Source organism: Carettochelys insculpta, chromosome 13 (genome assembly GCF_033958435.1).
Source record: "Carettochelys insculpta isolate YL-2023 chromosome 13, ASM3395843v1, whole genome shotgun sequence".
Classification (NCBI taxonomy): domain Eukaryota; kingdom Metazoa; phylum Chordata; order Testudines; family Carettochelyidae; genus Carettochelys; species Carettochelys insculpta.
Window position 1 is genome coordinate 42,849,500 of NC_134149.1, and position 13,776 is coordinate 42,863,275.

A 13,776-nucleotide genomic window follows, 5' to 3' on the forward strand; every position below is an offset into this window, starting at 1 on the left:
ACAGTAAAGAATTGTAATTTTATTCCATTGTTTGGAGTGACACGAGGCCCTGGGATGATGCCTCTACGCAGGAAAACACAGTGTTAGGTCAGCAAAGTCTGAAATGTCCATTTACGTAAGGATGCTCCAGAGGTGAGGGTCTGACAGCCCAAAAACATGCTGTGTTCACGTCAGCAGTGCCTGAGCACCCAAGGGAAGAACCCTGCCGCAGATGATACATTCTCACTTTGCTACTTTCCTGTTCCAAACAACTCCTCTCAAGACACTTCCCAGCAGACTGCAGAGCCCAGGATGACACGCAGCGGGGCAAAGAGGAAGAACTTGTTTTTACATGGCAGGTAACAGCTGATTTGAGAGGCTGCAGTTCCAGGGTGACCCGCACCCAAACACTTCCCTCACGTTGTTTTCCATGTCTCCTGCTAAGTGTCGGCTCAGCATTGCAGAGCACTGATTAGTTTAACTGTGCTTTTATGCTAAAATTGCTCATTTACACTTGGCGTATTGGAAGTTTCACCCGCCTTGAGCAGTAAAGTTTGTGATCAATGGACTGTAGTTTTTCTCACCTCATTTTCTCAGGAGCCTGTGCTTTGAGGGAATCATTCAAATCCTTCATGCTTCAAACCAGTGTTAGCAGGGGGTGTTATTGCCATGACTTCTCTTGATGGTAGTAGAACTATTTATGGTGGTAGGGACTCCCTCAGTTGTGAGGGGTTCCCACTGCTGTGCCAGCTGGAATCGGGGTACCCCTGAATCCCCAGCCCGCCAGCCTGTTTCCACTCCCCCTAGTGCTGTGGCAAGCTGCCAAGACTGGTGCTTTCACCTGCATACGTACAGGTAGGGACACATCCTGCTGCAGTATTTGCAGGCACTGTGACCAGTCTCTGCGGAGGAAGGGTTTAGCTAGGGCCCCCTCCAGGAGTATAAACCCCAAAATACACCATCTTGCACTGCACAGGGAACTGCACAGTGTAAGCTCCAGAAATTCACCTCCCCTCTCAGGGGAACTTCTGAGGAAGAACACAATGGTGGGAGGGTGCTAGTCACGTGACTCCCCCCACACGATTCTTCCCGGTACCACCTCTAGATTGGGACGGTCTGGGACAACCTCCCCATTGCCCCCGTGCCATCTCTTCCCCTGAGTGATGTGGCCCAGGTGACTGGGGCGGAGGGGGGCGGCGTCTGGCACCCACAGAAGAGGTTGAGACCCCCACACTCAGTGACAGCAGTGGAAGGCAGCAGAGCAACATAGCCCCAGCCTGCTCTGCTCTCCCAGCCGCATAGCCCCGCTTCCCACCAAGGAGTGTGGGGAGTCCTTCCCCCTCCCCCGAGTGATGCGATCAGGGGATCAGAGGGCCAGGGATTGCATTGCTTTGCTTCCCCACCACCACCACCACCACCGTCAGTGAGTGTGGAGGGGTCTGACCCCTCCTGTAGACCCCAGATCCCCAGCCTTGCTTGTGCCCTGGGCTGCCCGGTATCTCTGGTCCCTTGCTTCTCCTGTCCACAGCAGCTGGCACACTTGTTCATGCATGTCCCCCACCTGTCACCCCTGCTCGTGCTCAGTGTGGTGGTAATAGCCTTTTGCTCCTTAGGTAGGACTCCAACATACTGCTTTTAGATTAAAGCCACAACAAATTCATTAACTACAAGAGGTGAGTGTTAAGTGATAGGTAATCTGCTTTGATCTGTGTGCTAATGTAAAGACTGCAAACTAAACTTCATATGCTGAATAAGAACAGCCGGTTCTGCCCGTCAGAGGAGATACGAGCAGGCTCCAGGTTCTTCAGGGGCAAGCTGGACTTGGTAGCAGCTTGGAGTCCCCAGATGTTCCATTCACACACTACCAGTCCCAGTAGCCTGGATCCAGCATTTCCCACAATTCGCTCTTTGTTCCTCAGGCTACTGGAAACACCTTTTTGTAGGGGGAGCGAAGAACTTCTGATGAGGTCACTCCCTGCCCTTGCATGTGGTGAGAACCCTTTGTTTCAAAGCTTCGTTCCCGGGGCAGTCTACTGGGGAAAAACAAAACCCCAAGATGGAGGCTCTGGACAGTTGGCCACATCATATGTCTTTGCAGAGGCACATCAGCCATTACACAGACATTATCTGTAGCATTTTCAGGAAGGTTCCTCACATGGGAAGTGAACATCTCCTCAGGCCTATTAGGAAATGGGTTATTTCCCTGAATAGGTCCTTCCCCGCCCAACTCTCTAGAATGAAACCATCTTGTCTGGTGGGCATTCCCCCGCTGCAACTACTTGTGGAAACCGATGTAAATATTGAGCGTTTATAACTTCTGAGACAAAAAACAAATGCACACAAATAGGGTACTCATTCAGTGACTTTCTCCATGACTTCTCACCAGTAGTAAAGACTTGATGGCTAGAATCCCCGTTCAGCATAAAGTGGAGTAGAATAGCACACTGCTCGGAAAGGAAGCAGCATTATTATTGTACCCCGGTACAGAAAGAACAATAGGAAAGTAACGTTATAATGTACTACTTACATCCTCTTTAGCTACTATACTAAAACATGGCTTGTAGAAGCAGGGAGGCTGCCAGGCTGTCCAGGATCCTGGCCAAGGTCGGGGGAGCTCTCTGTGCTCCTGGAAGGGGTGGGGTCTTGGTGGAAGGGGTGGGGCAGGAGGCTGCCAGCCTTCAGCACCACCCAGAGGGTGTCATGCTTCCCCCCACCATCAGCCCTCAACCTTGTCTGGAGTGCACCACCTGGAGCTCTGGCAGTGATTTAAACGGCCAGGAGGAGCTCCGGATATTTTGAATCACCAGGCTCCAGGGTAGTCACCTCTATTGTCCCCCTCCCACCGCCCGCCCATGTCAGCAGGCCTGCATAGAACTGTGAAGAAACTTGAGTTTAGAAAGAACCTTTATGTATAATAGGACTAGCAAAGTTGCCCTCAATGCACAAGAAAAAGAGACACTACAGAATTCTTAGGAAGACTTCTGGTAACAAGAAGGGAATTCTTACCTGAACAAGTTAGAACAAATACATGTTAACTCTGTGCCATTTACACATCGGTAACTCATCTGTTACTTTTTGCCCTTTTTAAACTCTGTAATTGTGTCAGGAATGTTCCCATAATCGCACATCGCAGGAGAGGCCCCAGCAGTATGTCAGCTTGCAAAGGGGCCATGGAGTGAATGAGTTGAAGTGCTTGTGCTTGCAGCTTGATGGAACTTGACCAAAGCAGCCACTGTTATAGCCCCACCTTTAACTGCCAGGTGACCCAGACAGTAGAAGGGCCATATATCACTTAAAACAAATTCACAGAATGGTGGTGACATTTACTCTTTGTTTACCAGTTTGCATTAAATGACTAGTACGTTTTATCATTTTTTTTTAAATTGAATTCTTAATTCACTGTTCAAATTTGCAGTACAGGTTAAACCTCTCTAGTCTGGCACCCTTGGGACCTGACCAGTGCCAAACAAGAGAATTTGCCAGACTATGGGAGGTCAGTATTGTCTGGCAGCATTACTAACACTTCCACTGCTTACTGGGCTCTTAGAAGACATTTAGGGGTAAATTGTAGCTAAATAACAACAGAACACTGAGAGGCAGGACTGGTGGCTGTAAGCAAACTTTATGGGACAGTGGAGAAACTTGACCACACCCGTGATAAGTGGTCATGTGGGTAACTAGAATTATGCCAGATGATGGATGTTGCTGGACCAGAAACTGCCGGACTAGAGAGGTTCAACCTGTACTAGTAAATATGAATATATTAACTAGGAAGTGTCTGCTTTTTTTCTTTTAATATATCGCTTATGCAGCAAAGTATCTGTGTGAAACAAACTTAAAAAATAAAGGGCCAAATTCCCACTGAACTCATGAAGCTAAGCCAATTTAAAACAACTGTGGATTTGTACCCCTCAGTTAGAAATCATTGTCTCTTCTGGCCAAAAAGTTAAGGCATTTTCAGGACCTTTCTGGGCTGTTCCTGTTAGAAAGAGAAACAGGTGACAGTGCAGAGAGACAGAGATTCAGTATAATCCTTTTCTGTTATAAAGTCCTGTTTCCCTGAACACAGGCAGGGAAACTGCTGTTTGAGCCTCCTACTTCTACAATCAGTTCTGTCCTGAAGAAGCTCTGTCTTTCTGCCTGCTTCAGGCCCACAATAACAACTGTTAGTCTGACTGTCTGCTGGCTTTCTCCTCCCAGGGCACATCTACACTATAAAACTAAGTCTGCTGGACTTATGGTGGCATATGGCTGCAGCAGTAATTACGTTGCTGGCATGATTGTCCACACTTTGCTCCTTCCATTCCCACCGAAAGCATTTGTATCAATTGTACTGTCAGTGTGAGCCATTGTATGGGTTCTGAAAGACAGCAACAATTGACATGCAATGCAATGTCGACACTGACACTGCAACCTAATTACATCAACATGGACGCCATGACTCTTGGTGAGGTAGAGTTAAGTTGGCACAGGGGTGCCGTTATGTTGACTGGAGTGAAATTTTGATGTAGACGCTTCCATAGTTAAGTTGACATAAGCGTCCTTGTATCAACTTAACTCTGTAGTGTAGTCTCAGTCTGATATACAGAGATCACCAAAACAATTCCCTAGTCCTCCTGTCATCCACCAGTCCCAAGTTATTCCTTTTATCTCTTAAAGTTTGTCATTGCTCAGACTTTGCCACACACTCAAGTGCATTGGGCAGTGGTACTTCACTTAGCCTGAAGGGAAGGTAGCCAGGTTTCTGATTATGTACAGAGCCAAGGCCTGCTGGAGGGTAGCCATTCGCACTTCCCATCTTAACAGGATGTTCTTGTTCCTCGCCAAAATATTCGTGCAGCGTGCACTGTTAAGCAGCCTTGACGGGATCTCTCCCTGGGGTTATTTTAACAACACCGTAAATGGCTTGAGGAAATCCTAAGCCAAAAGTCATTATAAAAATATAATAGGATATGAAGAAAAAGACACTTCTTCACAGAATAATTGACATTAAAGGGCAAATCCTAATACAAGAAGCACCCAAGACACTGAATTAATTTTTATGATTGTGATTATATGTCACAGCACAGAGCAGCTAGGGGCAGATGACGGGTCAGTCAGCAGCAGGCTGGTTCTGAGGGGAAACTGACATAACACTTATTAAATGTGTATTTAAATAAAAGAAGAAACACGAGTTTTTCAGATAACTCTTTCTAGCCCCCTCAAAGCCTAGGGATGCTCCATAGTAGGGAGACAGAAGCGACTACAACAACTACCATGGAATCTCCCTCCTAAGCGTCACTGGTAAACTGTTCTCTCGCGTCATCCTTGGCAGACTCCAGAAGATTGCTGAGAGGGTGTACCCCGAATCGCAGTGTGGATTCCGCGCAGAGAGGTCTACCGTTGACATGGTCTTCTCTCTAAGGCAGCTGCAGAAGAAGTGCAGGGAGCAGAGAAAGCCACTCTACATAGCCTTCATCGACCTGACCAAGGCCGTCGACTTGGTCAGTAGGGATGGTCTGTTCAAGCTGCTCCACAAGATAGGCTGTCCTCCACGGTTACTCAAGATGATCCAGTCATTCCACAAAGACATGAGAGGAACCATCCAATATGACGGCGCATTATTGGATGCTTTCAGAATCAGGAGCGGCGTCAAACAAGGATGCGTGCTTGCTCCGACATTGTTCGGGATCTTCTTCGCACTCCTCCTGAAGCATGCCTTTGGATCTTCAACAGAGGGCATCTTGCTGCACACAAGATCTGATGGGAAACTGTTTAACCTTGCAGGGCTGAAAGCTAAGTCTAAGGTGTGAGAAGTCCTCATCAGAGACATGCTGTTCGCAGACGATGCTGCTGTAGTGTCTCACACAGAAGACCAGCTTCAAAAACTGCTGGAGCAGTTCTCCAAAGTATGCAAGGACTTTGGGCTTACCATCAGCCTAAAGAAGACGAACGTACTCGGTCAGGATGTTGCTGAATCCGCATCGATCAGCATTGACAACTAGACGTTAGAGGTCGTCCACAAGTTCGTTTACCTCGGGTTCACCATCACTGACACCCTGTCGTTGGACACTGAGCTAAATAGGAGGATCGGAAAAGCGGCCACAACTCTGTCCAGACTCAGCAAGAGAGTGTGGAATAACAACAAGCTGTACACTCACGCCAAAATGCAAGTCTACAGAGCCTGCATCCTCAGCACCCTTCTCTATGGCAGTGAGACTTGGACCCTGTATGCCCACCAGGAAAAGAGGCTGAAGGGATGCTCATAGTTTGCCGGCTATACCCAAACACTGCCTGGTGGGACTTGCCTCCTCAGGCCCTCAGTAAAAGTAGCGAGTGTCAGTCTGCTACTTGGCTATTTGCTGTCCACTTGTGGCTCTCAGTCTCTGCCCAAAGGCAGATGCAGCCAGACAGGAGCTGGTTTGCATTAAAGGAGGGTGGCTGCTGCTTTTTGCACAAAATGGGTAGTGAGAAAAGTTGCAAATTCAAGCCACATGTAGAAATACAGCCATACCAGAGTCATCTCCTCTCTTCAGTCACTATGATTTGCTCCAGAGCAAAGGAGCAGGAAATGGGATGGGATGTTACTTCTTTCTGAGGACTGTTAGGGTTACCCATGACAAAGAAACCAGGGAAGGGGATTTCCATTTTCTTCATAGCAGCTGTACACCCAGGCCACTTTCTCCAGATCTCAGACAAAAATGACTAGGAAAGAATCTTGAGCTAACTTCTCTATTGTATCATACAGAAGCTACTGATCTTCACTTGCAAGGCCCTTCATTATTTATTTCCACACCAGCTATCTCTCACTGGCTGCACCTGCACTAGCAAGTTCTTTCAGAAAAGCAGGCCCTTTTTTGAAAAAACACCAGAGCGCCCACGTGCAAAATGTGCTCTTCTGATCTGAAATTGGAAGAAAGTGGCATGTTTTACCAGCACCGCTCTTCTTCTTCCTCTCCCAGATGAGGAGGAGCGCTTTTTTCCAAAAGATTCTCTCCAAAAAAATGTGTGTAGATGGTCTGGGGGCCCTTTTTTTCAAAAGAGCAGTTCTCATGGCACCAGATTTTTCGATCCCTGGCCTGCTCTTTTGAAAGAGCAGGGGTTGTTTAGCTGCACTCTCAAAACAGCAGATCGATGTTTGTCTTTTTTTGTGTGTGGACACACTTTTTCCAAAGAGATCTTCTGGAAGAACTTCTTTCAAAAGATTGCTGTAATGTAGCCATTGAGTATTGAGACTTCCAACTCCCATCTTCAGTTGGTTTATTACCATTACGGTAATTTGTAGCACCTGCTTGGTCATGTTTCAAACAATCTTCTTTGTGCTTCCTCCCATGCTGCCCTGCACACTTGGAAGGAACTCCCCATAAATACATGTAAAAGTACTTCCTTGCCCTCCAGCCCTTTCCTTACAAGTTATAACTCTCCTTTGGCCTGACAGGCAATAGTTTTGTCTTTTTTTTTTTTTTGTAGCTATCATGGTGACTGTGCACCTGTATGTACCAGAGTAGCCATGGCCTTAGCAAAATAACACACCTGGTGTTAAGAATCATTGTTTGTCCTGTCTGCATATAACCTAGCACAATGGGATTGGGTTCCTAGATGATACGGTGGTAATAATTTGAATGCTGGAGGTCATACTAGATGATTAAAATGGTCCCTTTGTTCATTAAAAGCCATGACTTAAATACTCTCAAAAAGGTGGCTTTGGATTGAACATTGTAAAAGGCAGGAGCTGTATCTCATGCACTCCTGTGCATGTGACATGGTTTGACACCTCTGGCTTTCTTGGTAAAGAAGCTTATTTCATGTTTTGAGAGAGGGTTTGACCTGCCACATAACATTTAGCCTTTTAATGAAAGCCCAAGTGTAAAATGTGTGATTAACAAAGTCCCTTCTCCCAGTACCTGTTTGCTTTACATTTGTTCTCCATTTTAATTAGAAGCTTCTCTGGGAATTTAGGAAATCTGTTAGTGACTTTCATTTTCATCTTCAAACATTTCTTCATTTGCTTGTCATTCTCCATGGGAGGCCATTATTCTCTCCTGGGGCTCTTGTCTGCCTGGGCATATCAGCAACGTCTGGCTAGTGCTGAAATGTTGTGAGGAGTTCAACAGCTGTAGAGTGGGAGACATTGTTCACTTACTTACATTTTTTTTATTTCCTGCACGCACTTGAAGGAGTTCTGACTTCAGTTCTTATACGGCTATTGAAGCTCACATAAAGAGTCACGTCTTTTCATTCCTTACTATCACACCAACCTTGGCTGCTGTCCCACTAAGTTGGCTTATTAACATCTAGTGTACACAGGCAGTCATTGTTGCTGATTTTACAAACATCCTCCTGAATGATTAGGCTCATGTGAGTAGTCCAGGGAGCTCAATGAGATTCCATCCAAGAATAAAGTAACTTACTGCACTTTTTGTATATAAGAGTTGGTGGAATTAGGACTGTAGCTCATTTCTTTTTGAAAGAGGAGGTTTCCTCAGAAAGTTCTTTGCTAATGTTGTTTGGCTGAGATACAAGTATAAATATCTGTGGGTGGTTTGTTCTTTAAACAGGTCGTGCATCATAGGGGAGGAGGGCTAGCTCAGTGGTTTGAGTATTGGCTTGCTAAACCCACAGCTGTGAGCTCAATCCTTGAGGAAGGAGGGATTTGGGGCAAATAGATCAAAAACAAAAAAATAGGGATGGTGCTTAGTGCTGCCAAGAGGGCAGGGGACTGGACTCAATGACTTGCTGAGGTCCCTTCCAGTTCTATGAGATGTGTATCTCCCTTTTTTTTTTTTTTAAATAACTTGTCGCTGTTCTGTGCTAAGTACGCTAATGCAAGAGGTGACTCGGGGCCCTGCTCCCAAAGTACAGCCGCTATGATTAACTCCTAGTTGGGCATTCCCATGCAAATGGGAACGTCTGGGGTGATAACCGTGAGGCACCGTACTGATTTGTATTTGAAATCATCATTTTGGCGGGTAGAAGCTTTGCTAAGTTGCGAAAGCAAGATACCTGCTTGCCCTGTAATCAGCACTCCTTTTGCTGTCAACCTGTGTCCTTCTGGGCTCCTGAATCCACCAGCTGCATCTTGCCAACCCATGCAGAGCGCTATGTCCAGGACCGAGATTTATTTTATTTGTTCATGGAGCACCTCTCCTTGCCTAAGCCCCTCAGTAGAACGACTTCCTGATAACGCCTGTTAACCCTCACCATTTAAAATGGTAGGAATAGTATTTTACAGTTGGTTTGCATGACTGCATTCTGACATTTGGCTCCGGCAGCAGGATGGGCCAGATGACCTATTTAGTTCTTTGCATCTCTGGCTTTCATGACTCTAGGCATAGTAACAAATCCCTGGCTGTCTGGGGTTCTCGGTTGTCACTTTGCTTCACATCATGCCCATGTGGAACTAGGGAATCAATAACTACCGCTTTTGAAAAGTGCAGCAAGAACTGCTGTTCACCCAGCTGCTACTTTTAACCAGGAGACTCTGAGTTGAATTACAAAGAGAAGGCATGAAAATGCAAACATGCTGCCTGGCTCCTGTAGGTTCTTCCCACTTACCCACAATCTTTCGCGCTCTCCTGTAACCCTATTTGAGGGAGTGCAAACAGAGTTCCAGTGTGGGCGCCCAAGGTAAGAAACCTATTGGGTCTGCGTATGGAGCTTTGAGTTTATGCCCACGCTAGGAGGCTGCCTGCAATAGCAGTACACTAGATTTAGGCACCCAGGATGTCTCTTTCCTGTCCTGTGTGTATTCCCCACCCCCCACACTTAAACCTCACTCTGAAGAAAATAAACCCACAATACCCCTGGGCAACATTTGTACCTGTGCACGCAAACTGGTCCAATTGTCCAGGGAATAGTCCAATTCTAAATCTCCATTTCAGTTGTTTCAGGTATGCCCCAGTCTTTCCTCCGTGGCTTTCTGAATCCACATTCAGAACACGTTGTCAGCCCTCCCTCCCTCCCTCCCGTCGGCAGGTCGGAAAAGTGGGCAGTCACCCCCAGGGCCTGGTGGTTAAAACAGCCCCGGGGTCCCAGCCACTGCTACTGTGGCAGCTGGGGCCTCAGGCCCTTTAAATCACCGCGGTATGCACTCTGGGCAGTGCTAGAGGCTGGCAGGTGCTGCACACAGAGATGGCACTGGAGGCTGCTGGGCGGGGGGGCAGGCAACACGGTGCAATCCGAGTGGCAATGAGAGCTGGTTCTCCTTAGCCCCGCCCCTTCTGCCCATGGCCCTGCCCCTTCCGTAAGTCGCACCTGCCCCTCTGCTCCCCAGTCACACACACACACTTTGCCCAGGGGCCCACCGAGGCTGTTGGCACCCTGCTGTCATTTTGTGACTCCTTTTTCACGCACAGGAAACGCACTGAGGAAATCATCAGAACTCCCTGTGATGTGGTTCTGGGGTCCCCCAAGCTCTGCCCCCTGTCCGCAGGCAGGAGAGTCTCTCACTCAGCAGGAAAACAGCGGGTTTATTGGCCGACAGGACACAGCGTTGTACAGAGGAGTCAGTACAGCAGGCAGAGACAGCCAGTCCCATCCATGTTGGGGAGAGGAGGCCCCGAGGGGCCCCCAAAGCTGGGGCCTTGCCCCCTCTTTTGTCTCTCTCTCTCTCAGCCCAGACTAACTGCTTCCAACTCCCAGTTCCAATTCAAACCCCTCAGGCTCCACCTCCTCCTTTGTCTGCAGTACAAAGGTGTTACCTGGTTGTCAGGGTTACCCTCAGCAGGAGCCCCACACCCTCTGTGAGCCACACACACACAGGTATCCCCCACTCCATCACACTCCCCCATCCAAAATTTCTGCTTCATTCTTGGTACCCTCTCTCTCCTCCTGCAAACTCAAATAAAAACTAAAATTCTCTAGAAACTAAGGATTATAATAAAGACAGGAACTACCTGCACTGATTTTCCATTGTGCTTAACATTCCAGTAAAGCTTAGAGCTAGTGGTAACTATAGCCTTTTGGGTAATCCTTTCCAGTCTTTTATCAAGAAAAGTAGATACATATTAATCAAATTACAAAGCTTCACTTTATCTTGAGTTAGTGCAGGCAAAATAAAAAGCCATCTGCCTCAAATCCAATCCTTTAGGGCAAGTTCTGCCATCGTTACAAGGATGGCTTGAAACCCAGCCCAATTTTTGTTGGGAGTTGTGGGTCTAAAACCCCTAGTAAATGTTGAGAATCTCTCTGCCCAAGATACAAAGACAAAACTTCTATGAGAGGGTCAGTTCAGTGAGGTTGCCTACCAACTGACCGCTTTGCTAACTTTGCAGGCGAAAGATGCATTGCCCACTTTATTTATAAACAAAACACTGCAGTTTTCAAAGAGGTAGGGTAAGCTTTCCTGCCCCTCCCCGCTAGGGAGGAGGCTTTCTATCCTTCTTCCAAGCAATCTGATCCACTTTGCCCCCTGTTATCAGACCTTACTCCTCATCTGAACCTGCTGGATTCGGACTCAAAGTGCATTGCAGTTGAGGTTTGCGGACAGGTTCCATAAAGAAAAATATTTTGTGTTGAAGATGTTTCACTGTAGACCACATAAATGTGGCCCCACCATACAGAGAATGTGAGCATCTTGAGATTGGTCAAATCCAGATGCACAATTCTCCTATCTAGAGTTGCGTGTCTTCAGTTGACGTTCTTCTGTAGTGTAACCCGGGACTCAGTGAACGCCAAAAGTCATATTTTGTTGTTTACCTTGTAGAAGTTATGCTGGACATTTAAGGAGGAGGGAAATGTTTAAGCACTGTTGTCTTTCTACCTTCCTGTGGTTTGCTTTCTACTCATCCTTTCAAACATTTTGTCCAACTCTTTGTTTACCTCTTGTTTAAATGATCATCAACAGCTGTAGAAAGTAGCTTTGTGCTCCTACACTGAAATACACTACCCAGAGAGCCTTCAGTCAATGCAATACTCTGCAATCATATAATCATAGTCCCTTTCATTCAGCATGTGCGGCAGGTCAAGCATTTAGTTGTCAGTGTGGCACTTTGCCATTCTCTATCTGCCAGAAAATATTATCCTCAGACACCAATTAAAGAAAGGAAGTGGGGACCCCTACCAAGAGGATCCTACATACTAGTTTGCTATCACAGCTAGTTAAATATATTACAATCTGTACAGGCCCATTCTCATTTAAGGATGGCCATGCAGTGGTGGCAGCTGAACATTGATTTTGCACAGCTGTGCCTCTAATGTCTTTAAATCGAGATCTAAGGCCTGCTGCATGGAGGAGGATTCAAAAATTGTCCTTGTTAGCCTCTGAGGACAGGACAAAAAGCAATGGGCTTATATTGCAGCAAGGGAGGTTCAGTTTGGACAGTAGGAAATTTCCTGTCATTGTGGTAACTGGAAGATAGCGCCTAGGGAGGTTGTGGAGTCTCCATCTTTGGAGATTTTTGAGAGCAGGTTAGAAACACGTGTTGGGGATTGTCTACATAATACACAGGCCGGGTCTACACTAGCAGGTAAAATGGCTATTGAGGTGTGCCAATCCAGCTAAGAGAATTGCACACTGGAGTCAACTTACCTAAAATAGATTTCTGCCGCTGTCTACGCAGTGGGAGGTTTATGTGGAAAAACTCTCCAGTAGACATCCCATACTCCTCGTGACTGCCAAGAATATCGGAGGGGTTGACGGCAGCACCATAAAAGTGCGGGTTAGTGCATCCCCACTAGATGCACTAAACTGAACCCTGGAAGGTCTTCCTGTAATGTAGACGTAGGTTGCCTTGAGTGTAGGGAACTGGACTAAAAGACTACTCAAGGTAAATTCTATATAACTTTAGGAAAGAGAAAATGGAAACACTGGACCAAATGCTTGTGTCTGCCCAGCAGCGTTTGGCTCCCTGAAATGGGGAGAAGGGGCAAAGGTGATATCCCACAGCCTTTCTACTCTCCTGATCCTGGGCAGGCGGATGTGAGAGGCTTTATTGTCATCTTCTGTCCTCCACCGCCCCAGTTCATGACGGTTAACTTCTGAGTTCTTTACAAGCTGGATCTTCTACTAAGTGGCATTACAGCAACTGGGATTTTGTAGAGCACAGTGCATCCAGCCAAACCCCTCATCTTCTTGACATGATTCTGCCACATCCTCCTGCATTTTGGGAGGCAGGGGGAGGTGGTGCAGAGCTAGCTACACTGCCTGAGAATTTCCCCTGGCAGGGGCAGGAACTAGAGCAGCTTTAAGTCTATTCTTCCCTCCCTTTTCCTGCAGAGTTAGCTCCAGCTGTAGGAAAATAGCTCAGCAGAGTTGTCTGGCCAAGCTTCAGGGCAGAATTGGAAGGTAATAGGATGGCTTTAGGTGAAAGTGAATCTAGAGTGTAGCCCACACCATCTTTATTTCTGGTGGTGAGTGAGGAAAAACAGCTTGACTCAGATTCTCTCTCTCCCCCCATACACACATGGGCCTGGGGAGAGAGGAACTCATTCATCAGTTTAGGAGAGTTTGCATATATTGGGATTTACTCTTTGCCATGTTGTGTGTCAACCTGTGTGACAAGTAATGACAAAAAAGGACTTAAAGAATTGCTGTAAAGAGTTCAAATAGCTTTGTGTGCACAGTCTCCCGCACTAGTCTAAGGCTACTGGAATAATACTACCTGGAGACCTCTCTACATCTTCCCTGCTATAAATGAGTTGAAAAGGAAGGTCACATACCAGACTAATGTGCCACAGATGTCAGGTCATCGGCTGTGTTCAGAGTATCATAGAATTCTAGGGTGGGAAGGGACCTTGGGAGGTCATCTAGTTCAGCCCCCTGCCAAAAGCAGGATCAACACCAACTAAATCATCCCAGCCAGGAGTATGTCAAGCTGG